Source organism: Prionailurus bengalensis, chromosome E4 (genome assembly GCF_016509475.1).
Source record: "Prionailurus bengalensis isolate Pbe53 chromosome E4, Fcat_Pben_1.1_paternal_pri, whole genome shotgun sequence".
NCBI classification, from domain to species: Eukaryota; Metazoa; Chordata; class Mammalia; order Carnivora; family Felidae; genus Prionailurus; species Prionailurus bengalensis.
This window is the reverse complement of record NC_057360.1, coordinates 4,604,723-4,623,115: the sequence shown is the minus strand read 5'-3', so window position 1 is coordinate 4,623,115 and position 18,393 is coordinate 4,604,723. Positions and strand designations below refer to the sequence as shown.

Genomic DNA, 18,393 nt, shown 5'->3' with positions numbered 1-18,393 from the left:
CAGGGGAGGGGCAGAGAGAGAAGGAGACACAGAATCTGAAGCAGGCTCCAGGCTCCGAGCTGTCAGCACAGAGCCCGACGGGGGGCTCGAACCCACGAGCTGGGAGATCATGACGCCCCGAGACAGCACCAATACTCTTGACTCCATTTCCAATCTGGAAAATCTTTCCCCGTTTTGGCTTTCTCTCACATGGGGCTGATGAGTCTTAAGTGGAGTGATGTATGTGGATCCCTCAGAAGCTGCTCACGGAGTTAATAATAAACATTAGCTGCTCTTGGTATTTTGGGGGCACTGGGTTTCCTGGTTTGATGCTCCCTGCCTCTTTCTCTTCTGCTGGTTTTCTTTATTCTCCCTGCTCCTGTCCTCAGCCCAGAGTAGATTTCCCATGAAACTGGTGAGGTTTGAGCTTTTTGGGGTCTCTTGCCTGCACGCGTCACCGCACGGTGTGGAGCAGGCATGCTGTGTGTTCCCATGCCGCGTGTTTTTCTCGGGTTTTCACCGCGGGTGGCAAAGACTACCCCCTTCCACCCTGTTCCCCTTGTCAGGAGGGGTTGGGGGAGCTGTGCACGCTGCTGACGGCCTGCGGAGCTGAAGTCCTGCCGGAGGTCCGTTTCGCTTGCACGCCGTGGGTTATGTTTACGTGGTCCCCAGTCACCTCTGTGTCTAGTTAAGTTAGCGCCGGGATCCCTGTGTAGGAGTGGCTCCCTCCTGCCCACCGCGCCGGCTCGCCCCGGTCCAGAGGCCACATCGCAAGATGAGGACGTTATCTGGGGTCAGCACCAGAAGTGGAGGAGAGAGGTATAGAGCCAGAAGCTGGACTGTGGGAACTTTTCTAAACCACCCCGTTTAAACATCATCCCCGTGTTGGGAGAAGGACTGAATCGTCTCCTCTCCGTAAAAACTGGTATTACGAGCTTGTTGTCATGTGAAGAAAAAAATCCAAACTATACTGACCGAATATGTTGAAACGTGCACAGGTGGCACAAGACAAAAGTAGGTGACTTGGGCCATGTGAAGAATTAAAAACAAAGTGTGTGAAATGAGGTCATCGCGAAAATGAATAAACAGCCCACAGGATGGGAGGACATTTTGCAGATCATTTATTTTATAGGAGACGTGTATCCAGAATATATAAAGAGCTCTTACAACTTAATAATAAAAAAGGCAACCAAATTAAAAAAGGAGTAAACAGACCATTGGTTGCCAGAGGGGAAAGGGGTTGGGGCCGGCAGACAAAATAGGTCAAGGGGACTAAGAGGTACAAGCTTCCAGTTACAGAATAAGTAAGTCACGAAGATGAAAAGTACAGCATGAGGAATATAATCAGTAACATAACAGATAGTAACTAGATTTATTGTGGGGATCCTTTCATAATACATAAAAGTGTTAAATCTCTATGATGCACACCTGAAACCAATAGGATAACGTATGTAAATTATATTTCAGTTAAAGAAATTGAACAGGGGCGCCTAGGTGGCTCAGTCAGTTAAGCATCTGACTCTTGATCTCAGCTCAGGTGATGATCTCATAGTCGTGAGATCGAGCCCCCCCCCCCCCCCCCATGTTGGGCTCTGCGCTGACAGCTCAGGGCCTGCTTGGGATTCTCTCCCTCCCCCTCTGCCCCTCCCCCCGCTCGCACTCTCTCAAAATAAATAAACATTAAAAAAAAAAAAGGAAAGAAAAAACAAAAACGAACAAAGCATTTGAATAGACATTCCTCCAAGGAAGGTATATAAATGGCCACAAATACATGAAAAGATGTTCTACATCATCAGCCATCAGGGAAATGCACGTCAAAGCTACACCGAGATATCGCTCATACCCACTAGGGTGCCTGGAACAACAAAGACAGACGATATGAAGTGTTGGCCAGGGTATAGTGACATTAAACCCTCGTACGTTGCTGGAGGAAATGAGAAAGGTGCAGCCAAGGTGGAAACAGCTTGACCGAACCTCAAAAAGTTTAGCGTAGGGTTACCTTATGACCCTCCAATTTTCACACCCCAGTATATACCCAGGAGAAATGAAAAGAAAAAAACAAACATAGTTCTACACGACAACTTGCGCACAGACGTAGATAACAGCGTTATTCATAGTAGCCAAACCGTGGAAACAATCCGTATGTCCATCATCTGACGAGTGGATGGACAAAATGTGGTGTATCCCCAAAACGGAATAGTATTTGGCAATAAAAAGGAAGGAAGTAGGGATACGCCCTACCACGTGGGGCAATCTTGTGAACATTCTGGTAAGTGAAAGAAGCCAGACGCAAAAGACCCCACGTTGCGTGATACCACTTTTATGAAATGGTCGCAGTGGGGAAACCGGGAGAGAAAGTAAGCACAGTAGTATTACCAGGGACCGAGGTGGGGGGTGACAGCTCGTGAGTAGGGGGCCTCTTTTGTGGGGGATGAGAGTGTTCCAAAATCAGTGACGGCTGGAAGCCCCGTAAACGTACCAAAACACATACGTGTTAAGGGGGTGGATTGTATTAAGTGTGTAAATTATACTTCAGTGAAGGAGTTTGAAACATGTAGGGAAGAAAAAAAAAAAAAGCTTGCAAGAGGTGTGCCCGTAACTGTACGATTTAGTCAGTGCCTCCCAATGAAGTCCAAACTCCACGGCTTGGTTTTTCCAGGCGTGCTATCTCTACACCTCTTTTCTTCCTTCCTGTATTTGTTCACTTGTAAACCTGATGCCTATTCCAATGCCGTTAATTCACCGTGCTGGCTGTGTCTTCTCCTTCCGGGGAGATATTCCCTTCATCTTTCTTTTGCAGCCCTCAGCATAGTCTGCCCTGTGTGCTGTTTATTTCTGTCTCCATCTCACTGAGATCTCTTTGAGGTCAGGAGATGTGCGCCCCCACGTTGGCATCTCCCGGAGCCCCGGCCCCTTGGTCGTATCCGGTTGGTACCTGATAAATTTTTACCTCGTGGTAGGATGAATGGATTGCGAAATTGTTAGACACGACCCTGGATCTGACACTGCCTTTACCTCCCTCGCACGAGTTTTTCAAGAACAGCGCGAGATCAGACATACAAAGACGTTTCGGGAAACCCTTAACACTCCCACCGTGCGAGGCATTATTATTATCTGTCACCCTGGTTACTCTTCAAATTAGTGTCAATCAACTTTTGGTGGCACACTTAAGATCCCTTATCGTCTGCGTTAGTCTGTCAGATGAGGTAATGCACTTTTTTTGGGTACGGTTGTCACCGAAGAGATTGGCAGTGTTTCGTAGCGGTAAACAAAACTGTCTCACGCGCGGGGCCCTGACAGAGAGGGAATGGGGTACCAGAAGCTCTGTGAAAACACTTACATCCGTCTCAGCAAGAAGGAGTTGTGATCTGCTAAATAAATTAGCGTTCTGTTCTGTTTCTCCACTCCCCTGCTAACGAGCGAGCCCTGGAGACTCCTGGTCCTGGGCGATAAGCCCCCGATACCCATTCAAGTTCAGTTGAAAGCTCCTTCCTCTAGGGATCTCAGTTTAAAAACAGGATTCCTTAAGTAAATATATTTATCAAACTAAAAATAGTTAAAATATACAGAAATGCATAGAGAATGAGGTAATAAACCTATGTTTAACAAATGCTTTTTTTTTTTTTTTTGGCCATACTTGCCGTGGAGTTTCTCTTTTTTTAATTTTTTTTAATTTTTAACATTTATTTATTTTTTGAGAGACAGAGACAGAGCATGAACAGGGGAGGGGCAGAGAGAGAGGGAGACCCAGATTCCGAAGCGGGCTCTGGGCTCCCAGCTGTCAGCACAGAGCCTGACACGGAGCTGGAACCCATGAACCGCGAGATCATGACCCAAGCCGAAGTCAGATGCTTAATGGACTGAGCCTCCCAGGTGCCCCTGGAGTTTCTCTTTAATGAAAACATTTCCGAGACTGTCGAGTCTCTCCTTCCCCTCTGAAGCCCCATCTTCCTTCCCTTCCTTAAAAGTAATGATTGTGGGGGCGCTTGGGTGGCTCAGTCGGCTAAGTGTCCAGCTTCGATCTCACAGCCCATGGGTTCAAGCCCCTCATCAGGCTCTGTGCTGATGGCTCGGAGCCTGGAGCCTGCTTCCGATTCTGTGTCTCCCTCTCTCTCTGCCCCTCCCCTGCTCACTCTGTCTCTCTCTCTCTCAAAAATAAACATTAAAAAAAAAAGTATTGTCTTGTACCAGGAACCCTTAATGGGTTGATCTTCCATCTTCCATGTCAACTCTTGAGGCCGTTGTCTAACTTCAACACTGTTCATCTCCTCTGTTCCCCATGTTCAGAGTCCACGTTGGAGCCCATTGAATGGAGATTTTCCCCGAGTCCTTTTGAGTCAGCCTCTGGGTCAGGGGAGGACAGTTACACAGGGACACTTGTCACCACATTTCTGGAGTTCTGGCAGGAGGAGGGAGAAGGCTGTGTGGTCTTGTCTTTGAAATCTGCAAGTTTGGTGACCCCGAGGACCTCTTGGATGTGGTGTGGTGCAGTTTCACAGACTACCACTTTGCGGATCAATCCAGTTCCATAGCGGTTTTGGGGAAAATGGCACCGTGCTGGGTACTGGGGAGAGGAAAATGACATGATGTGTGTGGGGACACGCGTGGGAGCGCACACATCTTGTTCTCATCTGTACCTGCCTCATTCGGAGGTAAGCTTGTGAGGTCTTTTTAAAACCCACGCAGCGACAGAAACATAAATCCACATCTTAGGTGCCACCGGCATTTGGAACACAGGCTACGAGGCATGAAGACTGCCTGGTGTGGCCCCGGACTTGGTCATGAGCTTCTCGGTACAGAGTTGAAAGAGCGGAATGGGATCAGTGACACGCTTTAGGGCCCTCACGCTCAAAGCAGGCTAGTTGCCCAAGGAGGCATGTCGTTTCTGGTACAGGTGCCTGGGACCCATTTCCCCGAGGTGAGAACTCCACCCCGATGGGGTGTGGAGGGGGACTGACCGGGACATTGTAGCAACGCGTGCAGTACTCTGAGCGGTGTGGGATGTGCAGGGAGCACAGCTGAGGGACGGGGGTTGACGTGACCAGGAATGCCTGGTACCCAAGGGCTGTTAGTGCCAATAATGCTGCCAGTGGCCTTGTGATGGTTAATTCTAGGGGTTAACTTGATGAGCCATGGGCTCCCAGGTGTTTGGTCAAGCATTATCCTCGGTGTGTCTGTGAGGGTGTTTTTGGATAAGATTAGCATTTGAATCCACAGATGGAGTAAAGCAGATTGCCCTCCCCGGTGAGGGTGGGCCTCATCTAATAAGGCGAAGGCCTGAATAGAACAAAAAGGCTGGTGCCCCTTTGAGTAAGAATAAACTCCCCCTGCTTGGCTGCCTTTGATCTGGAGCATTGTTTTTTTGTTTTTTTTCCCCTGCCTTTGGACTAGAACCGAAGCATGGTCTCTCCCTGGGTCTGGAACCTCCTGGCCTTCAGACAAGGCTCTCCTGTATGTATGTGTCTACACACACATGTGCCCACGTACATCCCGTTACTTCTGCTTTTCTGTAGACCCCTAACACAAACATTCAATCTGCAGAGACAGATAGCACGGGCCTTAGGTAATAGCTGTAAAATTTCTTTGGGCTCATAGGCTTTCTAACTGAAATCATTGAATGGAGGGAGGATTTCGTACTCTCTTGTCTATTAAGTATTCTTATAATAATAACAATATCAGGGCGCCCGAGTGGCTCAGTTAGTTAAGTGTCCAGCTCTTGACTTTGGCTCAGGTCATGATTTCATGGTTCGTGGGATCGAGCCCCGGGTTGGGCTCTGTGCTGACCGTGCGGAGCTGCTTGGGATTCTGTCTCCCTCTCTCTCTGCCCCTCCCCCACTTGCACGCATTCTCTCTTTCTCTCAAAATCAATAGAAATAGACTTAAAAAAGGGGTGCCTGGGTGGCTCCGTTGGTTGTGTCTGACTTCGGCTCAGGTCATGATCTCACGGTCTGTGGGTTCGAGCCCCACGTCAGGCTCTGTGCTGACAGCTCAGAGCCTGGAGCCTGATTCATTCAGGTTCTGTGTCTCCCTCTCTCTCTCTGCCTCTCCCCAGCTTGTGCTCTCTCTCTCTCTCTCTCTCTCTCTCTCTCTCACACACACACACACACACACACACACACACACAAATAAATAAAACTTTAAAAACTTATTAAAAATACTTAAAAAAACAACTCAGTAATAACATTTATGGCGTACTTCGAAGCACTTTACGTATATTAGCTCACATAAGCCTCATAACGATATTCTAAGGGAACCGAGGCGCTCAGAGGTCTGGGAAGGCGTCCAAGGTCACAAAACTGGGAAACGATGTGTATTTTCAGGGTCCTAATCTGAGTAAAGCCGATCTTCCATTTGCTGCCAGGGGTGAAGGTAGGAGAGGGCCCCGTTGGGGAGGACCACACAGGTATTGGCCCTTTGACCCCCAGGCTTCTCTGCGTCTCTGGAAAGGAGGGACAGACACGTGCACAGTGCTGCTTGCTGATGGCAGTGAGAGAGCTCGCGGGAAGAGGGGCGCCCGCAGGAGGCAGCGTGGGGGCCACCGGCTGAAAAGCGGTCACAGCAACTACTGATCCCCCGCCCCCCCCCCCCCAGCTGCGAATTTAGGAAGCACTTCCTGGGGTCACGCGCAGCCAGCAAGGATCAGAGCAGGGATGGCGGGGAAGTTGTTTGACGCGGAATTCGGTGCTTCCCGCACCACCCTGCTCCCTCACTGGTTCCGTCCGCACCTCAGGGATCTCTACCGAGAGCCGGGTCCAAATCCCAGCATGGAGCCCAAGGAGAGACCTGGCTTAGCGCACGCAGGTTCTCGAGGAGCGGAAGGGGAGAGAGAGGTGAGGTTGGCGTCTCCCTGTCTGGGCATCGTTCTCGCCTCCTGGGTTTTTCCTTTGTGGTTATGCACTTCGTGGGATCCTAACCTCAGCTCACGAAGAGCACGCGTGACCCGCGGAGCAGTGTGCCGAGTAGGCCCGCATCTCTGCCATTGGCCCACCTTGGGTCTGGACGGAGGCTCTCGCCGTCATCAGTGGATAGGATTGTGCTAGCTGCCTCTGAAGTTGAGGCTTCTGAGACCCACGTGCTACCGTCTCCCCTGGGACAGGGTTCTGCCCGCTCTTTGGGGACCCAGGCTTATCTGCTCAGAATCGGCCGAGCTGGGTTGGGTGTGGTCACAGGTGTATCAGCCTGAGGGCTTCCTGGGGTCGTGGGTGGGGAGGCTGCGTGTAGGTCTCAGACCGTCCAGTGTGGAGGTGGCTGTCGGGGGGGTAATGGGCACCGGGATTGGAGGGTCCTGACACACCGCTTCCCGGCCTGTCACCCTGTCGCCTCCCTTCCCGCCAGGTGAATATTACTTAGACACTTAGACACCCAGCTTCTGATTAAAGCTGCGTGATGGAACTTGTACCCAGGATGCGGCCAGTGGCCCGTGTCGGCTTGTTGGAGTTAAAAAATATATTTTAATTTGTTCCGTTCTCTGGGGAAATTATCTGCGCCCGCATGTGATAATCAGCTTTCACAAAACCTGAAATTATTCGAGCCACAAAAATGAGATTTTTCATCTACATGAATGAAGAAGTCTTTTGCTCCCCCCCCCACCCCCGGCCTTTTTCTTTCTTTCTTTCTTTCTTTCTTTCTTTCTTTCTTTCTTTCTTTCTTTCTTTCTTTCTTTCTTTCTTTCTTTCTTTCTTTTGTTTTCGTTTTTGTTTTCTTGTTTTTTTGTTTTTGTTTTTTGAGAGGAGGGAAGATTAAGAACATTTGAATTCATTCCTCCCCTTCTCTCCCAGGACACTGTCGTTAACAGTTGTAACAAAATGCTTAGACCACTAGTACCTGGTGCAACATCTTTACGTGCATTTTTTTCTCTTTTTATCCTAAACTTCACGCCAACTCTTAAGGTTGGGGGGTGGTGAGTATTGCCCCCCGCTTCATGGAAGAAAGTGGGTCACTGGGAAGCTGAGATTTGCCCAAGTTCACTTGGCCGATGGGTCGCAGAGTCGGGACCAGAACCCAGCTCTCCCGGCAACCAGATCAACACCCTTCCCCCTTACCAGGAGGCCTCGAAGGAACACTAGCGGGACGGGGTCTCTAAGGGAACCGAGTTCGGGATGAAAGTGGAATCATGTCGCGCCCCGTCTGCACCCGTCAGGATCAGCTCCGTTAAGTTGTAATGCGAAATCCCAGTGGTTTAACTTGTTTATGCAAAGTCCCCTGTGGGTCCGTGTCCCCAAACCGCGTGGATCTCATGACCCCTCTGCGCCAGCATGAAGCCTCAGGGGGCGCTGAGGCAGGGAAAGGGCTGCGTGTTGGAAAGGGCTGCGTGTTGGGTTTGCGAAGGGCTGCGTGTTGGGTTCTCAGGGCTTCAGCCTGGAAGGGACAGAGTTCGGTGCCGGCTGCGTGGCCCTGGCCAGGGGCACGAGGAGCTGGGCACCGTGTCTTCTGTGTGTCCCAGAAGGGGAGGAAAACCACGAGCGGTGACTGCCACGACGTCTGCAGGCCGGGGTGGGGGGGGGGGGTCTGCGCTGGGGCGCGGGGTCCCCTCGGACAAGCACCTGTGTCACAGATCCCGAGGGAAGCAATTCCTACTACCAGAAGTCACGCCGGAGGCCCCTGTAAGTAGATGTTTTACGGGAATAAACCCCGCAGCCTCTCCTGGGTGTCTGGGTTCAAGGCTCGCAACGCCGGGTTTACGGAAACCATTTGCCTGGCTCAACCTTCCGACGATTCGCCTCGACCTGAGGCAGCAAAGTCTGGATGCGAGGGATTTGGCCCCTGACGCCTCCTTCGTGCTCATTGTTATACCCCCCACCCCCCCACGCTGTCATCCGGGGCGAGCCGGTTCACTCTCTTCCCTCCCGGCCTTGACACGCGGTGGCCTTTGCCCTGCCTCCTCCCGTCACTCAGGTCTCAGCACCTTGGAGAAGCTCCTTCCGTTGTGCTCTGTCAGCCCCTCTGGGGAGCCTTATGAGCAAGTGGATCTTTGCAGGCTAGTATCCTGGGCGCGTCCGTGCATCCCCAACTAGGTGGCAGACGGGATCAAGGGGAGCACCGGCCCCTCCGAGTGACACTCAGCACAGGCTTAGCTCGTCCACAGAGGTGACTGAACATACACGCGCGTTTCTTAAACACAGGAATGACATGCGAGGGGGCGAACGAGGCCAGACTAGACAGCGTGACGGGCTTGGCTCCCACGCCCTTCTCCGTCGGCAGCGTGCTAAGCTGTCGTCAAGACGCTTGGTTTTGAGCTTGGCCCCTGTGTCCCTTGACCCCGGCGTCAGTGCTCTTGGCAAATACCCTGGTATTTCGCTACCTTGCCTTAGAAGTGGCAGACGCACCGTGTTCTAATATGCAGCGTCTTTTTCTTCAGCAAGGTTCCAAGTCACGTGATGATACACGGTGAGTGGCAGGGTGCCCTCAGATACCTGAGTTATTCGGCTTCTCATCCCCAAGTTATGGTTCAGTGGGTCTAGAGGTTCACTTTGGGAGGATAAACGTCCCCAGGATGGTGGTGACGATTGCACAACCCTGAATCCCCTGAACTGGACACTTAAGAAGAGTTGAAACGGTAGATTTTGTGTGTATTTTACCATTGTAAGGATTAGATTCCCATTATTATATGTGTGTATATATATATATATATGTATGTACACACACATATGTAATTAGTAATTACATGTTGAAATTTTAATACATATATAGTATATTATATATACTATATTAATATCATTATTACCTATCGTATTGTCATAGGTAAGCGACAGGCACATGTACACCATTCAGTATAGGGCCACCTCACTAGACCGCAGGCCGTTTCACGCCACAGGCTAGCGTGTGATTGCTCTTGCCTGGGCCAAGTACGTTTTGGCTCCCTGGCTTCTTATTTGGGAAAGTTATTCCCCAAAGGAGACTCATTCTGGCTTAGTGGAAACATTCTCCGCCTCTTTCCCCAAGATGAAGACCCCAGCTCAGTGATTTCCAAATCTTTTTTTTTTTGAACTCTCAGCGACCTCTTTTGTTATTTTTTCCCCCCCCTCTGATCGAATTCGCTTTAAAAAACAGTTTTTTCTGTCTTCGTCTTTGTCTGAGTGACTTATTTCGCTTAGCACATGATTTCACTCCTATGCGGAATGTAAGAAACAAAGCCAGTGAGCAGGGGGAAACCTAGAAAGAGAGGGACAAGCCGAGAAACAGACTATTTGTGTGTGTGTGTGTGTGTGTGTGTGAGAGAGAGAGAGAGAGAGAGAGAGAGAGAGAGAGAGAGAGAGAGAGAGACCGAGCGGGGGAGGGGCAGAGAGAGAGAGGGAGAGAGAGAATCCCAAGCAGGCTTTGCACTGTCAGCACAGAGCCCACACAGGGCTCGAACCCGTGAACTGTGAAATCATCATGACCTGAGCCTAAATCAAGAGTCAGATGCTCAACCGACTGACCCACCCACGCGACCCAAGACTCTTAACTAGAGAGAGCAAATTGCTCCCAGAGGGGAGGGGGTGGGGGATGGGCGAAACAGGTGATGGGGATTAAGGAGTGCACCTGTTGTGAGGCACACGGGGCGGTGTATGAAAGCGTCGAATCACTAGATTGTACACCTGAAACTAATGTTACGTTGTATGTTAACTATCCTGGAGTTAAGATAAAAAATAAAAAAAAATTGGTTTACACCAATTCATACCCCTGCATTTATTAAGTAACAGCTCATTTGTCCTCCTTGTGCCGGCATAGACACCTGTAACCGCCCAGCGGTGTTTGTGATTGGCTGGGACAGCTCGTCTCTCCACATTGATTCGCCGTAATTGCTGCACTTGATAGAATGCATAATGAATAAACGTGTGGTTTCCCTGGGGGCTTCTGACATACCCAGAGCAGCTCCAGAACCCCACTGTCACCTTCAAGGAGACGAGGTGCCCTGCATTTCACTTGCTTCGGGCACGTTTCCTTTAAGAGTCCTGGTGCCTCGCTTGTCCGGCCCCGGCGCGGGCTCCCGGAGGCCGGGTGATGGATGCCCCCGTCAGGAGAGCATATTGGATCTGTTACGCACCAGTGATATACGATTTCAACATCTCAGGCGTGATTTGGATGCTCTGCACTCTCCCTCACTGGAACTTTGCCGCCACGTTGTTTTTGTGCTTTGCTGCTCGACGAGAGGAAGATAAATCTAGAAGCCTGCTTGAAAATGGGCATACTGTATTCAGTTGCATTATTAAAAGATCTTAAAGGCTGGGCCTTAATTTCCTTATCTGTAGAAGGAAGACGTTGGACTAAGCTTCCTTCCAGCTCCCGAAATTCTGAAATTCCAGCTTACAAATAAGCAATATGAAGGGGGCCTAATCGCCCTTGCGTTTTTCTGCCCGGCTGGTCCGGGAGCTCCTTTTCTGGGTTTCAGGAGGGTATTGCTGTCCCTCAGGGTTGATTGATCTGTTTCTTCTAAGCTTGAGGCGGGAGCTACAAGGGAGGCCCCTTGTTGGGGGCACTGCTGAGAAAAACAGCCTAAGCGCCTGAATACCACCTTGGGGAATGGAGTGAGCCTAAAGGACACACGACTGGGACCGGTGCTTTGATTTGGCCGCAGGGAGGGGAATGAGTGGGGAGGCCAGGGGAGGCCAGGGAACTCCAGGGAAAGCCAGGAGCTGTGGCCTGAGGCAGGGAGCTTCTGAGTGAGCAGCCGGCAGGATTTGGTTTCCTTAACTCCCCCAGGGGCCGGACCCCCATTCCAGAGGCTGACTCTCCTCCGTGCGCTTCTGGTCCCTTCCCTCGAGCCCCTTCAGACTCGCTGCCGCGTCAGAATGGGGTGTTTCTTTCTTGCCAGCGATGGGACGACTTTCAGATGAATAAAGACCTAAAACAAGAAAAACTTTGCAAAAGCAGAATGGCCATCGGGTTTTATCTTTCTCTCTTCAACGGCCCTGAAAAATAGGGGCACACGTGGGAACTGAGCACTTTTGAGCAGGCTGATGTCTCTTAGATTACAGGTTATGCCTCACCTCATTTCCAGGTCAGAATAGCACTAGACCTCTCTCCCGAGGCAGACTCCTCTCGAAGCAGAGATGAGGCAAATCTGTTCTTTTCTTAGTTCGGGTGGCCCCTGTCGTGAGGGCTAAGAACTCTGAGAGCTAGAGGATCCTGAACGATATCAAGATTTAACTCTGGGTCAAATCGGCAAATATTTATTTACGTATTTACTTATTTATTTTTGAGAGACAGAGCGTGAGCAGGGGAGGGGCAGAGAGAGAGGGAGACACAGGGTGCAAAGCAGGCTCCAGGCTCCGAGCTGTCAGCACAGAGTCCCGAGGACGCGGGGCTCCAACTCATGAACCTTGAGATCATGACCTGAGGCGAAGTCGGACGCTTAACCAACTGAGCCATCCCAGCACCCCAGCAAATATTTGTTAAGTACACACAAAAGGCAGGGCTCTGTAGACAAAACAAATCAACGAGTCAATGCGAGTACTTGTCCCTGGGGAGAAAAGGCAATACAATGAATGGCTGGCAAATACAGGTGTGAGTTCCACGGAGTCTCCACAAGATGAAAGAAGAGGAAGCTTCTGGAAAGAGAAGTGTGCCCCAGCATCCACGTGACTATCCCTCGGGGGCTTGGCTAGCTTTCCCCAGGGCTGCTGCAGGGCGCTCTTTTACCCCCGGGAAGTATACTCGATACAATCACTTGCCCACCAGTGTGTATTTGCCTCCTGAGCTGTGGGTAACAGATCAGCGCGGGAATTGTCCTGGGGCTGAATATTGTGATTTTCAGATGCTGACCTTTCACAGCGGCGACTTTGCTGTGACTCCTGATCAATTCAGGGCGTAGAGCTAAGACAGAAAGCTATGAGCACGAGTTTGGGAAACTCTGACATACTCATCCGGGTTCCAGGGTGAAAGGTGGTTCCGGAAACTCAGGAAACTCTGCATAACTCAGGTGTCTGTCATTCCTGAGATGTAACGGCTGGGTTAGGTCAACACAGGCTAGTGAGACAAGATCCACCAAAGCGAAGCAAAGCGAAAAGCGTTTCTCGAAGACGAGGACAACTTACTACTTAAGACTAGCCTAGGGGCGCCTGGGTGGCACAGTTGGTTGAGCGTCCGACTTCAGCCAAGTCACGATCTCGAGGTCCGGGAGTTCGAGCCCCGCGTCGGGTTCTGGGCTGATGGCTCAGAGCCTGGAGCCTGTTTCCGATTCTGTGTCTCCCTCTCTCTCTCTGCCCCTCCCCCGTTCATGCTCTGTGTCTCTCTGTCCCAAAAATAGATAAACGTTGAAAAAAAAATTAAAAAAAAAAAAAAGACTAGCCTAGACCAAGATTTACTAGGGAAAAAAAAAAATTGCATTTTATTCCTAGAAAGAGGAACAGCTTTATAAAGAGGAAAAATAAATAAAGGGATATTTGGATCTTGGTTCTTGGGGGGATTTATATTAGTCTTTACATCTCTTCAGGTTAACATTCATCTTGGCAGAAACAGCTAAGATTCATGAAGCATCAATGGTTGTTCTCTTACAGGAAAGATGCATTCTGAGCTTCCAGGAGATTCCACGAGAGGGGGAAGCTTTCCTTTCGAAGTTGCGCGATCTGGCAGAGTAACAGAGATCAGAGCCATAGAAAGGTCTACAGATAGGCCACTGGGAGAGGTGGGGACGGGAAGGCAGGTAACTGGGAGGGGGAAAGGCTGGTGGTTGGTCGTGTTGACTGTCGGGGCCCTCAGCTAGGCCGGGGCAGACGGGCAGGGCTTTGAGTTCGCTGTAATCGCTCTGCAGACCTCAGGACATCACTCCAGCGCACCTATGGGTATTCGTCCCCCGTAAGTCACACCCCCCAGGGTGCAAGCAACGGAAAGCCAAACACGAGCTGACTGGGTGTCATGCAGCTCTGTGATGTCACGTCCGGATTCGATCCCCTTACTGACATCGACTTCTAGGAACTTTCTGTCCTTCTGCATTCGTCTGCTGCATTTTCCGGCTTCGGGACTTTTTACGGCTGTCAGCCTTCAGTATAAATAACAGCCCGCTGAGGAGCGGGTGACAATGTGGCGTTTTGCTGGGCCACTTCTAGCCCCGCATTCCTCGCGAAGGCTCCTGCTGCTGGCCGCGTGCCAGGCCTGACAAACAGCCACGGAAACGACTTGGCACAAGGTGAGGGTTTAAAATTCTCACTGAAGTTACTCCATGACTGCATCTTTCGTGCTTGGTAAAATAATTACTGTGTTGTTTTTTTTAATTTACATCAAGAGAAACACTGATAAAATGATTTCCTGTACCTGGATTACAGAATGTTCCGTGATCTCTGAGCTGTGTCTTTTTGTGTGTGTGCATCTCACGTAATGCCTGTCCTTCCTTAAAAATGTATCTACGAATTCCGGGGGATGCACCGTGATTAGAGTCCCAGGCCACTTTCCAGAATTTTTGCGAATTATTTGAAGACCATGATCTCCCTACTTATGGGGCCCGGGGTCCATTTCTGCCTTCTTCCATTTCTGGAGAAGAAAAGATTGTACTTGAAAATGCAGCTCTCTGGCTTTGCGAACATGTGAGTGGAAGCATTTTGAGGGTCAGGCTCATGAGTATTTTTCCATTGCAGCTCAGGCATGGATGCCTCAAGAGGGAATGATTTGGTAGCATGGGAAGACAGGCTCAGTGTTCTCATTTTGTGTCCTGTTAACATGTACTTTAGAAAATGTACGCATTCCTGACAGTCTACAAGTTTTCATAAAGAAATGACGTGTTTTTAGAAGTAACCGTAGGGGTGCCTGGGTGGCTCAGTTGGTTAAGCATCCGACTTCAGCCAGGTCACGATCTCGCGGTCCGTGGGTTCGAGCCCCGCGTCAGGCTCTGGGCTGACGGCTCAGAGCCTGGATCCTGTTTCCGATTCTGTGTCTCCCTCTCTCTCTGCCCCTCCCCCGTTCATGCTCTGTCTCTCTCTGTCTCAAAAATAAATAAACATTAAAATTAAAAAGAAGTAACTGTAACTTACATTCGTTCAGGATGTTACTGTTCACACAGTGCTTTTATACATTTTATTTTGACTGTCACGATGGTCAGCCCTGTGAGGCAGATCAGCTATTGTTATTCTTACATGTTCCAGACGAGAGACTGGAGGTTTGGAACGGTTACAGGATGTGCACACTATCGTGCAATTAGTGTTGAGGCTCAGAGACAGGCAGGCTTGGAACATAGAGCTATTTCAAAAATCCCTCTACCAGCCCCCCCCCCCCTTTTTAAAGTTAATAGATTAAAAACATTTTTTTAATGTTTATTCATTTTTGAGAGACAGAGACGGACAGAGTGCAAGCAGGGGAGGGGCAGAGAGAGAGGGAGACACAGAACCCGAAGCAGGCTCCAGGCTCCGAGCTGTCAGCACAGAGCCCGACACGGGGCTCGAACCCACGAACTGTGAGATCATGACCTGAGCCGAAGTCGGACGCTTAACCGACTGGGCCACCCAGGTGCTCCCCCCACCCATGCCTTTTTACCCCCAGCCTTCCCCTCTTATCCACGCCTGGCCGTGGTATGATAGATGTTATAATTGATGAGCCTATATTGATACATTGTCATGAACTGAAGCACACAGTTTACATCAGGGTTCCCTCTTGGTGTTGTACGTTCTAAGAGTTTTGACAAATGTGTCGAAACATGCGCCCACCATTACGGTGCATGCGGGATGCTGGTGTCATTGCCCCAAACCTCCCCTGTGCTCTGCCTCTCCACCCCTCCGTCCCCTCTAACCCCTGGCAACCACTGACTATGTCACCTGCTTCACAGTCATAGTTGTGTCTTTGCTAGAATGTCACGTAGTTGGAATCGCTCTTCATGCTTCTGCTACCTTTTTAGGCACCAGCATTTTCCCTTCATTGTTTATATCAGTAGCAGTTACAAAATTTACTATGTTTCTATTTGAGATACACCATTTTCATGAACAGGTGACATTTTTTTCACCACCGTCTCCTGTGCTCATTCTCGTTACCAGTTGGAATGTGGTCAGTGGGTTTCTGTCTTGATTATAAAATGCCCTAGCTTAGCCACCTAGCGCCGGGGTGGCTCAGTCGGTTGAGCGTCCGACTTCGGGTCAGGTCATGATCTCACAGCTCGTGAGTTTGAGCCCCGCATCGGGCTCTGTGCTGACGGCTCAGAGCCTGGAGCCTGCTTCCGATTCTGTGTCTCCCTCTCTCTCTGCCCCTCCCCTGTTCACGCTCTGTCTCTGTCTCAAGAATAAATAAACATTAAAAAAATTTTTTTAAATAAAAAAATAAATAAAATGTCCGTGCTTAACATAACAAACCTTAGTATTGGCACATGTCAAGCATTTTGTTCCTCTGAGGAAAATCCGGAGGAATCTTCTCCTGTAGCCTAACTGTGATCATTTTCCAAGCGAATTTTACCTGTTTCAGTTGAGAAAATTGAAGCATTGAAGGAGGAAAGGTCTTGCCCAAGTAAAGACATCAGGAGAACAGATAAGCGCTTCCTTATCCCCACTGGAGATGCTGCCCAGTTTAGCCACGATTGGCCAATACCCCCAAAAGAGAGACCTTGAAAGGAGTGGGCATACCTGTCGGCTCAGCTCATCAACACGCGAGGCGTGGCAGAAACCACGGGTTCAGTCCTCATACGGGTTAGTGGCTTACCTTGGAACTCACCTTTAAGTTCCGGAAGCTGTGGGGGGCCCATACGGTCCCCCCGGATCGTAAGGGGAACCATGACACCACGTTTATTTCCCAAGACCCCCTTGCCCCAAACCCAGGAATAAAGCAGGTCAACCACACAGGCAGATCAAACACATGATTTCCGTTCTCGAAGGATTTGAAGACCAGCATTAGTTGAAGGAAAAGAGCATGTTCTGAAGTCATTTTGTGGATGGAGCCACAACGAAAGCACCGAGTAACTTCTGCATTTGCCGGCTGTGCTTATTTAATGTGCGCTTTCTGTGGCCGGGGTGCCCATTGTTTGCAAGTATTCGAGATGCCCAGAGCGACGAAAAGATGAAGGCGTATAAACACTGCATAAACCTTGTTGCTCTTTAACAAGGACAGAGTGCCTTATTCGAAAGCTAACTGAGGGTTCACTGATGGCTGATGCTTGCTTTTCTGGTGCTTGTGTGACAAACACGGGTGTTTTTAACCTTGTCAGTTAGGTGGCAGCATAGTCTAGTCGAGTGCAGTTCTAGCTTATGGGTCAGAGTTTTCTCCAGTTTGCTCCTAAGTCATTTATTGATATTGTATTGGGGTGCCCCTGGGCAAGTCACTTGATGTCCTTTGGTCTCCCTTGCTATGTCTGTAAGATGGGAATAATTATAGTGACAGTTGGCTCTGACTCAGGACAAATGAGGTGACACAGGGGGTTTGGAGCTGTCAGTATATAACTTTTTTTTTAATGGTTGTTTATCTTTGAGGGGGGGGGAGAGAGAGAGACAGAACACGTGCGGGGGAGGGGCAGAGAGAGAGAGAGAGAGAGAGGGAGACACAGAATCCGAAGCTCCAGGCTGCGAGCTGTCAGCACAGAGCTTGACGCAGGGCTCGAACTCACGGTTCGATCAAGGTTGTGATCTGAGCTGAAGGTGGATGCTTAACTGACTGAGCCCCCTGGGCACCCCAGTATACAACTTTAAGCTGTTATGCAGGTGTCCATATTAAAAGCGTCTTACCGTCAATACTTACTTTAGATGGAAGGTGTATACGTACATATGTATACATATTTTACTTGCTATGTATGTATTGTCATGTGCATATCCACATATATGTGTGCGTGCATATATGTGTACGTGTGCATACATGTGTGTATACGTGTGTGCATGTATATATGCATATGTGTGCATATACATGTGTGTATGTGCACGTGTGTGAGTATATATGCGTGTTGTGTGTGCACATGCGTGTGCATGCATATATGCATATATGTGTATATGTGTGTATACATGTGTGTATACATGTGAATGTGAATGTGTATGTGTGTATATGTGCACATGCATGAGTGTGTGTGTGTGTGTGTGTGTGTGTGTGTACACGTATGCCTGTCCTGTGTTTTGTGCTTTGCAGTTGCATAAAATTCTTCTACGGGCATCACCCCATTTGACCCTCCCAACAGTCTCCAGGATGGGGGGATGCTCTTGCATTCCATTTTCTAACTATGCTTGACAAGGTTTATGGTTCCTGAAACTTGATACACTTACCATGATTTTAAAATAAGGGAAAAAAGAACCTCACTGTAGACAAAAGTCAAGATTTCGAGCGTTTTTGTAACCAAATTATGAGCAGGTTTGCAAGAGTTGCAAGAAATTCAGAACCCAAATCGAGAAGATCAGCCTTTTAAAAGAGGTCTCTCTAGATGGAGAATGACCAAGCAGTTACATATCACCGAACCACAGCTTTGCATGTTGGATTTGATTTGCCAGGAAGGTTCTGTTGAGGACGGTGTCCTTCAACCAATCTGAAAATGCTATTTAATTTTGT

At 49.4% G+C, this 18,393-nt stretch overlaps 1 protein-coding gene across 1 annotated transcript in view; it reads left to right on the top strand.

Moving 5' to 3' along the window:
• The window catches only part of KIF26B (kinesin family member 26B), a 472,500-nt gene that overhangs the window by 113,694 nt on the left and 340,413 nt on the right, over nt 1-18,393 (top strand). The gene's annotated exons all lie outside the window — the stretch shown is intronic.